Source organism: Protopterus annectens, chromosome 7.part0 (genome assembly GCF_019279795.1).
Source record: "Protopterus annectens isolate FY-2018-M chromosome 7.part0, PAN1.0, whole genome shotgun sequence".
NCBI classification, from domain to species: Eukaryota; Metazoa; Chordata; order Ceratodontiformes; family Protopteridae; genus Protopterus; species Protopterus annectens.
Genome location: NC_056739.1, coordinates 74,815,234 through 74,828,416, shown reverse-complemented (window position 1 = coordinate 74,828,416; position 13,183 = coordinate 74,815,234).

Genomic DNA, 13,183 nt, shown 5'->3' with positions numbered 1-13,183 from the left:
AGTTAGCACTGAACCTATATGCCAAGATGTTGGCAATATCAGTTGGTTCTGTAATTTTCAAGACATTGTGCTGTAACTCAGAGCAGATCTGGGTGTTGCCATTGAGATTTTTGACATAGCTATAGAATGCTTTGTGGTTGCCTTAGAATCAGCAGCAATTTTGTTTTCGTAGTTAGCTTTGGAGGATCTTATAAAGGATCTCAGCTTCTTACTGAGGCTGACCAGGGAGCTTCTCCACTCATGGGATTTTACTCTCTTTTGCAACAGGAGATAAATCTGTGTGTGTGTACTGTGTGATGCCCCATATGAATATGCCTGGTGGCTAGAGGAACCAAGGCTCAAACCCTGTACCTTACATACAGGCAACAAGAGCCTAAAATCCCTACCCACCACCAGTTATAAAAAATTTCCAGATTTATGCCTCATATTTTTATTTTGTTCCTCATAAACTCTGTGTTTTTTCTGGATTTTTGTGGCAAATCAGTGAAGGATTGAATTCACTATATGACAGGCATTTGAATTTCAGACTCCATATTCTTCAGAAAGTAAATGGTAACACAAAACCTTTTATTCTACCAATTTTCTAAGTTTATAACATCAGTATTTGAAATTTGTCCCTATTTTTGGGGCTGTATTCTCCCATTATTAGCTTTGTCCAGGTTGTTTGTGCTAAGAGGTTGAGAGCTATAGTGAGGTCAGAACTGAATTCACTAAATGATAGCCATTTACATTTCAGTTTTCCTATCATTCAGGAAACTGTTGATTTGGCATAGTGGTATGTTGTTCTGACTGTAGTACACAGGGTCGTGGGTTCAAGACTTGGCAGTGAAACGCATGGTGGTAACACATTTTATTCTAGTAACTTTCCAAAATTATACAAGCAATGTTTAAAATGTGTCCCTGGTTTTTGGAATTTTGTCCCCCCCCCATAAATTTTGGCTTTTTTCCATATTTTTGTGCTGCAAAGTTGAGAGATATAGATGAGTGTCGAGTAGATTTTACAAGGAGCTCAGAGCTTCAGGAGAAGAGAAGTTGTTGCTTATGCTGAGTCTGCTTGCATTGTTAATAGCATAACAGGCTTTTGATGCAGAAGGCTGTGGGTTCTACTCCCAGAGTATGTAGATGCATTGCTGATAGTGTACTGTGTTGCACTTTTAAAGGGGTGTAACAAGTCAAGGGTATAGCTACAGATACAACAAGAGAAGTGAGAACATGTCATACACAACAACATTTGTGCCTCAGTGGAAAGAACAAAAAATATCATTAGCCCAAATTATTGCACATTAGTGTTTATGTTAAATGGGGTGAAATAGCCAGGTAATGGGACATTGGAATGGCTGCAGGGGGACTCTGGTTCCATATTTTGGTTGTCTGTTCTTCAGTTTGCGTTTGAAAGTTGGTATCCCACAGTTCCATTGGAGTGGGTGGGGTTACATAATTATGTATGCAAATTTTATGTTAATCAGCGTGCAGATTTGTGCCTATTTTTCATGGGCCTTTTCTAGATTTTTGATGTTTCCAGGTTGAGAAGTATGATCTTAATAAATGTCCAACTAATCTTAAGTAACTCCTCAACCCAGAAAGCCAGCCAGCTTACCAAGGTCCACACTGTCACTGAGAGTTAGGTCAGCTTCATGCAAAGAAATTTTATTTCTCCTGCTTGTACATGCACTCTGATTGTTTCAGTCACTACCAAGGGCTCATTATCAGGACAAGGACAGAGACTGACTGGAAGAGAGAGATCTTCGTCCTTTGACTCTGCTCTAGCTTTACTACCATAGTCTGGTATAATGTGCCTAGTAATTCAACAGGCACATGCATTCACTACTTCATCTCCTGATCACATCTGTCTGCACTCATGCAGAAGGCCACAAGCTGCCTGATGTTTCCTTACGTGTATATAGCAGTCTACTCTTTTCCAGGTGACAGCCATGGCCTATCATATGGAGGAACTGAAGATCATCCTGGTCACTTATTTATTTATGTATATAAATATGTATGTGTGTATATATCTGTTTACCAATATAGTGCACTGATCTAAATGGACCATTAGCAGGCACAGCCTGGGTGAATAGGATCACACAAGAAATGAAAACATATTTACAGATTCAAGACTATGCTAAAAGCAAATATATGTATGTATTTACAGATGCAATAATGTGCTACAACATTTAGTTCAAGAACCAGTTTACAAAGTCAAAACATGGATGAAAAATGGAATTATGTTTAAAGACATACCTCTCAACCTGGAAGCATCAAAAATCTGAACAAGGGCTAATGAAAAGTAGGTATAACTGTCTAAAAATCTGTGTGAAAATTAACATAACATTTGCATACATACTCCAAGGGAATTATGGGAACATACAATATCATCATAAGCATTATAGAGTAATGCATCAGCTAATATGGTGGATGATGATTTTAATTCTTTCATTTCAGGGGCAACATGACTTGTAGAAATGCAAAACTACAGACTTCAGTTTAACTTTCAATCCCAGTTTAACTTTCAGTCCACGTTTATTCTATTACTGTTTGCTAGAGAGTTCCCTTCCTTTCACTGGCATTTCAAGTTGTACAACTAATATTTGCATTCTGTATAAATTCTTTATAAACCAAAAACTCTGAAATGGCACAGTGGAAACAGGCACAAACTAAGCCCAACAATAAAACCAAGTATTTAATGAAGCGCTTTTCGTTATTGTAGATACAGTAACTTCATCAGATAACATTTGAAAATTTTTTCCAATCACATTTAAATAAAGTCTTTAAAACATCATATGACATCATTAAGCCAACCAGAAAAGTGCACTTGAGAAAATCACAATGCAAAACACAAAATTAAAGGGATACAAGCCTCAAAACATTACTGTCAAAAGCTGTAGCGTAATTAAATAAAACTTTAAATCTTAAAAATAATCACTACACTACTTTTAACTCTAATCATTTTAAACGGTTTTAACCAGTTTAACAACTATTTGTCTACAACAAAATTATACATACGGCTAGGTAATTCATCAACGCTGTCATTTTCACTCTGTTTAGATGTTTAAAACTAATTTTACCTTCTCAAACTTTTAAGTTTTAAAAGGCACAACATATTACATGCCTCGTTTAGTCCGGGGTTACTAAAGGCATTTAATGCTAACTGCCAATATAGTTCTAGCTCTTCAAGTTGTAATGAAACTGGACCTCCTCTTACATCCACTTGTACTTGGTCAATTGCTTTAAAAGAAAAGAAGCAAAACGATCGCTGAAAAAAAAACAAAATCAAAATATCAGGAAACAGGAATCAAGGGAATATAAATGTCTGAAATATGTTAAACCGTCTAACATAGAGCTTTTGTTTATTTTGTTCTGAAGGCTTCTTTGAAAATGTTACAATATGAATTTGACAGCCATGCATTAGGCTAGACATATATTGTTTGTATTCTAGAAGTCTCCGCTGCAATTAAAGGCATATTAATTACTCATTCTACAGTTTAATCATTGATTATTTATTTATTTAACATTTGTTTGCTGGGAAAGACCAACTTGGAATGAAGCCAATTTTCAGTGAAGGCCCGGGGAGAAATGCTCCAGATACGTCTTTGAAACCTGGGAGGAAACCGGAGCACCTGGAAGGAACCCACATGAACGCAGGGAGGACATGCAGACTCCGCACAGAAGGCACCCCAGCCGAGAATCAAACAGGAGAGCCTCTTGCTGTGAGGTGACAATGTTACCATTGCACCACTGCGCCGTGATTGGTCTGTAGGTTTCAGTAATAACTGTATGACTCTCTCTTATGTACTAGCACAATGTTGGCTTTGCAATACAGAATTCAATAAACTCTCTAGATATTGCACAAAAGGGTCACACATAAGATTTATGAACTCTAGAGACAAGTTATTAGACTCTGCAATACAGCTAGATTGAATGTTTTTAGTGAAGTGTTAACTATGTCACAAGTAACAGTTGGACCAATCTATGGTGGTGAGTGGACGCAAGTATGGATGTTAACAGCAAAATTCAATGAGGTGACTAAGCTTGCAAAAAAGTAAGGATTAAACTGATGAACGATCTTCTCAGGGTAACTAACAACCACCACATTTTTTTTCAACAGGACTATAACAGTCAGTGCAGCTCTTCTAACTATTCGGATATTCAAAAACCAGTCACTGGCCAGGTGTTTCTCTAGCTGCTCTTGCAATCAATGACACCATGATATACCTGCTTTGCAACTTTGTTATATTCTTTCCTAGATGCTGTTGTTTTAAAGCTTCTTTATACCTTGTGTTTGCACTTCTTTTTCTTAACCTACTTGGTAAGTTTACTGCTTCACCATAGGGACAGAATTTTTTTGAGTCTCCTTGAGGTAGGAATACAACCAGCCAAAGAAAGGTTTATTACAAATAGATTCAAATGGGCCCAGTTATGCTTGGTTTCACTATGACTTTCTTTGGTCCATTCAGCATAGTTATCAACTTGTCAGCACAAAAAATCTGGACAAAGACAAAAATAATGGGGGGATAAAGCCCCAAAAATAGGAAGGATCACATTTTAAATACTGTTCTTAGAAAGTTGATGGAATAAAAGGTCTGGTGTTACCATGCACCTTCTAAAGGAAATGTAGTCTGAAACGTAAATGGCTGTCATTATTTAGTAACTTTGATCCTTACTGATTTATCACAACAATCCAGAAAACCACTAATTTTATGAGGAACAACAGACACAAAATGTTTGTTTTTCTTTTGGCTTTTCCCAGTTAGGGGTCGCCACAGCGGAACTCAGGTCCACTAATGATTGGCAGTCGATTTTTATGGTGCTGAGGTTCCAGTCCAACGCCCAACTTTCAACGAAGGCACACCCATTTACGCATGTCTTTCAAACGCCCCTCGACCGTGGGCAGGACATGCAGACTCTACACAGAAGGCGCGCCAGACAAGAATCGAATGGGAGAACCTATTACTGTGAGGTGACAACGCTAACAGACCCAAAATATGAAGCAAAAATCTATTTCACACACGCACACATGATTCACATGAAAGCGCTTACTTTTAAAAATAAAAGAACAAACTTCAGAAATGTGCAGGCTGCAGCAGATCACAGAATCATTTCATATTCCTTTGTTGCACTTTTTGTTACAAATACGCTGGCCTGGAATACCTACTTTTTTTTTTTAATTACTTTTTTAGTTTTTACTTAGCTGGTTGTGGTTATGAATTTTCTCATCCTGACGACCTGCTGCAGACATGGGTGGATGGATAGTAGTTGAACTTTCACTTGTAATGATGACAGCATGCACAGTCCCACACACAGCACTGCTCCACTGGCTGCTGCTGGTATTAATCCAAAATTATGTCAGACTCCGGATCGGCCTGAGTTGAGACAAGTCTCTCCAATGAAGTTGTCCAAATCAATACAAGCAGTCTGCGGCTGCCTCATGAAACTAATATCCCGTACTCCCCCTGCACGTTGGTAATGCGTGGTGATATCAACAGTAAATTTAAAGTTGTACCTCCCCCCCCAAAAGAAAAGAAAAAATCGGGAATTAAAGGGACCACTCAGTAATTTGTGGAACCACATTATTTTGCCCTAAAAAATGGTAAATACAGAGGAATTCAGTATGGTTGAGAGGCATGTTTGGAGATTTATGGATAAGATGTAGCCATAATGACTCAGTCTCAGCAGTGAACTAGTCCATTGCATGCTTTGCATCACAGCCCCCTAAGTTTAAGATGACAAATTCAGCTGCAAGCATGCCTCTCAACTGTCGCAGAAAGTCCACATTTTTTTGCCTCATATTTTTGGTCTGTTCCTCATAAACGTTGAGGCTTTTTGGCAAATCACAGGGGACCAAAGTCATTCAATAATGACATACATTTAATTTTCAGACTTATCCCACAGAAAAATGCATGCTAACACAAATGCTGTTACTCTAGTAACTAAGTTTATAAGAGGAATATTTAAAATATATCCCTATTTTTGGGCCTTTGTCCTGCCATTGACTTAGGTTTTGTTCAGATTTCTTGTGCTAACAGGCTGAAAGGTATGGATGCAAGCAAAAAAGATGCAAGTGATCCTCTAACTGGGCACTGTCAGAGGGAGAATCTCCAAATCTGCTAGCAAAGTGATTTTATCTGGACTAATTTTTGTACTCTTGTTTTTTAATCTGGGGACAACTACACCAGTTTGTTGATCCAAAGATGTTTTAATCACAACAACCCAACAATGTACAGAAACTTTTAGAACCTTCCACTGTGGAATTACTTAATCACTGTGGTGACCTCATTTCAAAGTAAGGATCAAGTCCTACCAGCTGCTTCTGGCATTCCCTTCTCATTGGAGGACATGTCCATTAGAGTTAGGAGTTACTCAGATGACAATATCCTCAATCAAGGTTAGTTTTTCCTCTTGATCTGAGGACAACCTGGGCAATGTCCTGCTCTCTCATCCTGAATCACTGGATTGTTTACTAGAACCAGTTTGACAGTCATATGAAAGACATTCTCCATGGCCTAGTCAAACATATAGGTTCACAGGTGTGTACTAGGCTAATGGCCCCCGAGTCTTTACAAGCCTAGCCCAAAAAAATTGCCCTGGTGTCATGACACCCAGTGTTAGTTCACAGTGCCTCTATCCAGTAGTGCCACTGGGTTGATCCCTGGGGTGAACTTTCTGCTACCCATCTACTCGTTGTGATTTCTCTTGAAGAGGGCCAGCGAGGTGCTCTGCTTGACATGAATGGGAAGCTTATTCCAGAGTATGGGTGGTCTCTGGGTGATGAACCTATCCCTCCAGTATGTTCTATTGATTGTGGTAATGAGGTTGTGATCTCTGAAGCGTGAGGGGATTGAGATTTCTTTAGGTGCAGCATTTCAAGTAGGGCTGGATCGTACATGGCTTTGTAAGTCAAGCAGAGATCACCTCTAAGTAGATGATGAGAGACTGAGAACAGCTGAAGTTTCTTGAGTCTGTCCATGTAGGACATGTGTTTAAGGCCTAGGATCCTTTTTGTGAGGTACTTTTGTGGCTTCTCCGGCTGTTGAAGGTGTCTGGTCAGGTACATGCCAAATGGGGCATTATAATCTATGACTGGTCTAATAAGGGATGAGTAGAGAGGGATGACAACCTCTTTCTTCCTGGATGTGAAACCCTTGGTTATGAGATGTGCCACATAGAAGGACTTTCTGAACACAGTGGCAATATGGTGGCCGAAGGTGAGGTTGCTGTTGACCTGGGTGCCCATATCTCTTATGGCCCCTTCAGTGTTCAATGGGCTCCCATCAACGTGGTAATTAGAGGGAACTAAGTTTTTTCCAAAGGGAATGATAACACATTTTTTGGTGTTAAGCATAAGACTATGGTTCCAACACCAGTCATTGGTCTCAGTGAGGCCCTTTTGTAGGATGTCTGCATCACTTGGGAAGTTAATAATGACTCCCAGCTTGCAGTTATCCTTGAACTTGTTCATCCAGAGTCCCTCTGTGTTGGCCTAGACTTCTGAGAAGTAGATGCCAAACAGGAGAGGGCCCAGGACCGAGCCCTGTTGGACTCCACTCGTGACTGGTCGACAGTCTGACTTGGAATCTGCAACTTTCACTCTGTGGGTCCTGTGAGCCAATTTGCAACCCATCTAGTGATATATGGATTGATGCCTAGTTTTGTGAGTGTATCAATGATTCCTGAGTGCGGAATGGTATCAAAGGCCTTGGCCAGGTCGAGGTAGGCTGTGTGCACTGCTTTACCCTCATCCATATCCTTGGTGACTGCCTCGAAGAAGTCAACCAGGATCAGCAGGCAGGATCTCCCTTTGACAAAGCCTAACTGCATGGGATCAAGAGTTTGGAGATTGCATATATCTTTGTTAAGCAGATCCATGATGATGCACTCCATAGCTTTACATACCAGACTCATCAGGCTAATGGGGGTGATAGTTCCCAGGGTCTGTAGTCACTACCCCTTTGTGGAGAGGGATGACTGTAGCAGTGCTCCATTCATTAGGGACAAAGCCTGAGGTGAGGCTATGATTGAACAGGGCACACAGGTGTAATGCCAGTTCGTTTTGCAGCTCATGTAGAACACAGCCAGGGATGTTATCAGGTCCCATGGATGCTGTATTCTTGGCTTTGGACAATGTAGTTTTCACCTGTGCTGCAGAAATGTTGGGTATCAGGCTTTCTTCTGGTATTGTGATAGGGCCTTTGGGGGGACAGAGGTAAAGTTGGCACTGAATCTGTCAGCCAGTATGTTGCCTATATCTATTGGCTCAGTATAGGAGGTACCATTGTGCATTAACTCAGAGCAAATATGGGTGTTGCCTTGGAGGTTCTTGATATAGCTATAGAAGGCTTTGTGGTTACTTTTTGTGTCAGTCACAATTCTGCCTTTATAGCTTGCTTTAGAGGATTTGATAAGGGATCTCAAATTTTTGTTGAGGCTGATAAGGAGGTTTTTCCAGTCTTATGACTTCACTTTTTTCTGCAACAGTTTTTTCTTCTGTTGTAGAGTTTATTGATGGCTGGGGACCACCAGATTGGCTTCCTTTTTTTTGGAGGAGAGCGTCTTGGTTCTATTTGCTATGGCAAGTTTCATGCATTCGTGTACATGCTTGTACAGTGTATTGGTGCATGATTCGGCTGTCATGCAGCTATTTTCCATTGGCATGGGTGCCTAGAAGTTAGCCACCTCTGATTTTAGGAGCCCAAAGTCAGCTTTGATGAAGTTTTTCAGGGTGGTCACCTTTGTGGGTGGGGGGGGGGGTGTAGGTGAGATGGAGATTTCCAGGGTGATCAGTTTGCAGTCAGATCTAACCAGGGAGGAATTTGCTCTAGGTGTGGAGCAATGGTCTCCCATGTTGGTGATAACCAGGTCAAGGATGTTGCTCCCTCTAGTGGGGGTCAGAATGAGCTGGTCCAGGGTATTGGAATTAATGAATTCCAGGAAGCGTTGGGCTGGTGCACTGGTACTTGAATAGCTTTCCTAGTTGATGGAAGGGTAATTGAAGTCACCCAGTATGAGTATTGGGCTGGACCTTGATAGATTCCAGGGTGCTTAGGAATGTGGACTGAGAGTCTAGGGACATGTTTGGAGTTCTGTAGCAGGCTATGACCTGTATCGCCGTCTTATCTAGTGTTAGTTGTACACAGAGTATCTGTGAAGCATTATGCTGAGCTACCAGTCTAGAGGTGTGCATATCGTTTATGAATATAGAGACACCACTGCCTTTAGAGCTTCCGGCCATATCCCAGGGCCAAAAGGTATGGAATGAGTTGTAGCCTTGAATTGCAGGGGTGTTTTCTGCCTCTTTAAACCAGGTTTCTGTTACAGCACAAATGTCAACATTCTCCATTTTGAGGAGAGCTTTGAGCGAGGGCATCTTGAGATTTAGACTTCTAGCATTGAGCAGCATGACCCTCAGATTGCATTTGTTTGCAGCCGTTATAGTGGAAGTTTGGTCTTTGGAACACTGCCTTAAAAAGGGACTATAGGGGTGGCAAGAGCCTTAGCCAGTAGCCGAAATCCCAGGGGTGACAGATGCAGGCAGTCTCTGGCAAAGCATCGAGGTCTGTCAATCATATCATCCCAGGCAGACAGACATTGGATCCCCTTAGAATGACACCAGAAGTTTAACCAATTGTTGAATTCAATCATTTTCTGCTCGTACTGTGGTATCATTCTGGGTGATGGTAGAATACTGCTCAGAGTTAGGGTCATACCTGCCTTGGTCACATAATCCGAGAGCTCCATTACATCTCTTTTCATGTAGTCCTGGGAGGTACGTCTCAGAGTTTCAGAGACACCCCCCCACCAAGTGTACTAAGTACACTTGGCTCAGTAAGCCATTATGTATGCTTCACCTTGTTGAGTTTATCTGTCTTGTGACTAGAAGTAAGCAGAAAATGTCTTCAGTGATTGATTGTTTTTGTCTTGTGTATATATTCAGTTTCTTCTGCTCAGCTCAAGGATCTTTGTTCTGTTGATTTACCTGGCAAAAAATACATAGCAACAGTGTTAAAACATAACTACAGGAAAAAGTGCCTGTGTTTAGGGGAGCACTGTGAACTTTGAGCTCAGTAGTCAAAGCCGTAGTAAGGATGGGGTGAAGGGGGAGGCTGCCCCAGTTCACAACAGTGTAGAACAGGTGCCAGTTAGTCTCTAAGAGCAGTATCGCGGTCAACTTTGAGAGGTCCTCCAGTTCAAACTGGGAGGAGGTGATGCATGGGGACCTTGCCCAGGACAACAACCAGCATTTCTACAGCTCTCCATGTCATGTATTCTAAACCACTTAATCAGCAATATTTTTTTAAACTGCTTCTCCTGTTTGGGGTCAAAAGGGCAGCAAAATCTGTGCAGGGCAGAGGCAGACTAGACTTCCCTGCCCCATCAGCAATCTTGAGCTCATCGTATGAGGTTCCCAAGCATTATCAGGCAAGCTGAATCCTGTCAGCCATTAAAAATGAACTGATATATCCTACTTTCTCTTGAAACTAAGCATCACTGCATTACTGTGCAATGGGCAAACTATCAGCCAGTAAAATAATGTGCAGATGTTAATCTGTTCTGCCTTACCCACAAACCATATGTAAAACACTACTCCCCACTAGCCACAAACTGGAAGTAAAGCAAATACCATATCATCTCCACTCTCAGGTCAAAAATACACCTTTACTAACTAGACCCTCAAACTCTCCTCTTCTAGAGACCATGCCTTCTCTGACTTAATGTATGGGACTCACTTCAAAGTAAAATCCAGAACTCAATGAATGTAGAGGAGAACCAAGGTAACGACACCACTCAAAACTTGTGTGAGGGATAACGAGGACACACAGTCAACCAGGAAGATGACCACCAACGAGCAAAAACAGAAGTTCAACCCCAATACAATACAGTGAAGAAGTGATGACGCCAATAGTTAAACCAAAAACGATTCCATTTATTGTACGACAGACGAATATCTTTACCTAGGTTTCGTTCATTGAACGAACGTCTTCAGAATACTTTCCTGAATGAAGCACATTCCTTAAGTACAATAGGTTACACCCAATTACATCTAATTACCAACAATTCATGAATCATTAAGTATACTGATTAATAAATTTAGCTCTTAATTTTAGTGATGACTACTCTCATCATGTTACATACACAATATAACACTAAAACACACTGCTAAAACATCAAAAGTAATCAGTGTCATTTTGCTAAAAAAAACTATATAAATAACATATAAATATAAATATATATATGTGTAAATACTATATGTTAAAAATGTGATTTTATGTATATAGATATAATTGTTGTTTGTGTGTATATATGTGTTGTTAAATAATCAATATAATTAATTAGTATGTTTTGTCATGATTTTACTACTAGAAATTATTTAAAATTGTTATTAGTTGTTAATTACCGAACCTGTACGTAGTAAAGGTTTGTAATTCTTCCACATTCAATTTGTAATAATTGATTGTGCATTAAAATGAACTTTAATTCTATTGTATAAAAAACAAATACACAAAATACACTGTCAGTTTAAACAAAAAATCACATAACGTGTGTATGTGTAGAAAATCAATAAATAATAAACCCCTGGTTCCCAATGAACTTATTTCCCCTTAATCCTATTGATCTTTAATATGGGCATTATAGTGCAAAATTCATTCAAGCCCGGTCTATTATATGCATCTGAATGTAGAGGAGAACCTTTTGTTGCACCATCAAAAGAGGTCCTCTTGTTCCTGCTTCACGCACTATTAACTTAGCTAACCTTGCAATAACCACTTCCATTGTCCTGTTTTTACAATACTGTCCCTTAAAAATCAGTATATTGCATCATCTAGTAACTGTGACATCTATCTTCCTCAAAGTATTCTCGACTTAAAGAACATGTAATACAGCCAAAAGTTCCGACTCTGTAAATATAAAAAAACTAAAACAATGAGTGAGAAGGTCACACAGAAGAACCAATCAGTAAAAACTAAATGAAAACTCCAGCCAAGCTGGAACTTCCAATGAGTGACCTCTCAAACCTCTTGAATCAGAGGCACATGGGATATATAGAGTATAACTGCCCTGTGTGTCTCATGCTTAGTCAAACACTCTGCTTGTGCTGTTCTGATGAGATCATAACAAGGCCGAAATATGCATATCCACAACTAGTGAGGTTTGGCTTTATTGGCCTGGAATTGTCCATTAAAACGACAAAACAAGTCATGGGCATTCAGAATCGCCAATTAGCTGAAACACCTGATATTCATAAGGGTCATTTGCATATATCCATGTGCCTCTGATTCAAAAGGTTTGAGAGGTCACTCATTGGAAGTTCCAGTTTGGCTGGAGTTTATTTAATTTTTACTCTGTAAATATGGAAATAATGTGCATGCATGTAATACTTTTAATGTTGATAGTTTACTGTCTATACTGATATATTTTATGTACAGAACTAAAATCCACTCTGAGTGATGTGCTTTAAATGTTAAAAAAAACTGTACTACCTAGAAGCTTTTCTCTGGTAACCTATGTGTAGACTCTCCCCTACTTACACCACTGTAACACCTGGCCTGTAGCTGAAAAGCATTCATCTGGTATCAGTCCAGGACTCCAGTAAACAAATATACATATATAAATAAATTGCAGGAAAGACCTATTGGAGCTATGAAAGAAGAAACACACAGATGTCTTTTATAGATTTAAGCACTTTCATTTGTTAATTCTTTAATGGTCGAACTTCATCAGAAATAAAGTCAAGTGAAACTGTTGGGGTTTATAAAGTAATGCTTTTTACAACATAATACAACATTTTGAAATACAGGCTGGTGGTAAAGTCTTCTATCTGTTCCATTTAAGGACACATTTCACATTTAAGCTTCCGTTCAACCCGGGGGATGTGTCTGCTTTAAGTTGGATCTGCTGTCTTAGTTCCCTGACTTCATGTAACGGGTTGCAGTCCCCGTAGAAGGTAGCAACTTTATCAAGCACCAGAAATTTAAACAAATAAATGTCTTGGCTGTATTTGTAACCTTTTACTAGTGGACTATACTTAGTACACCTAGAGTGACAGGCAGGCAGAAGGCAACCTCACAAGTGTCTAAACCTATTTAACTGACTTTTCTCACCATGGAGGAGAAGTAGCTGTACTCAGAGGTCCTTCCTGCATTGCTGATCTCCTCATTCTATCACAGACACTGAAGACAGCTATTCTGCATTT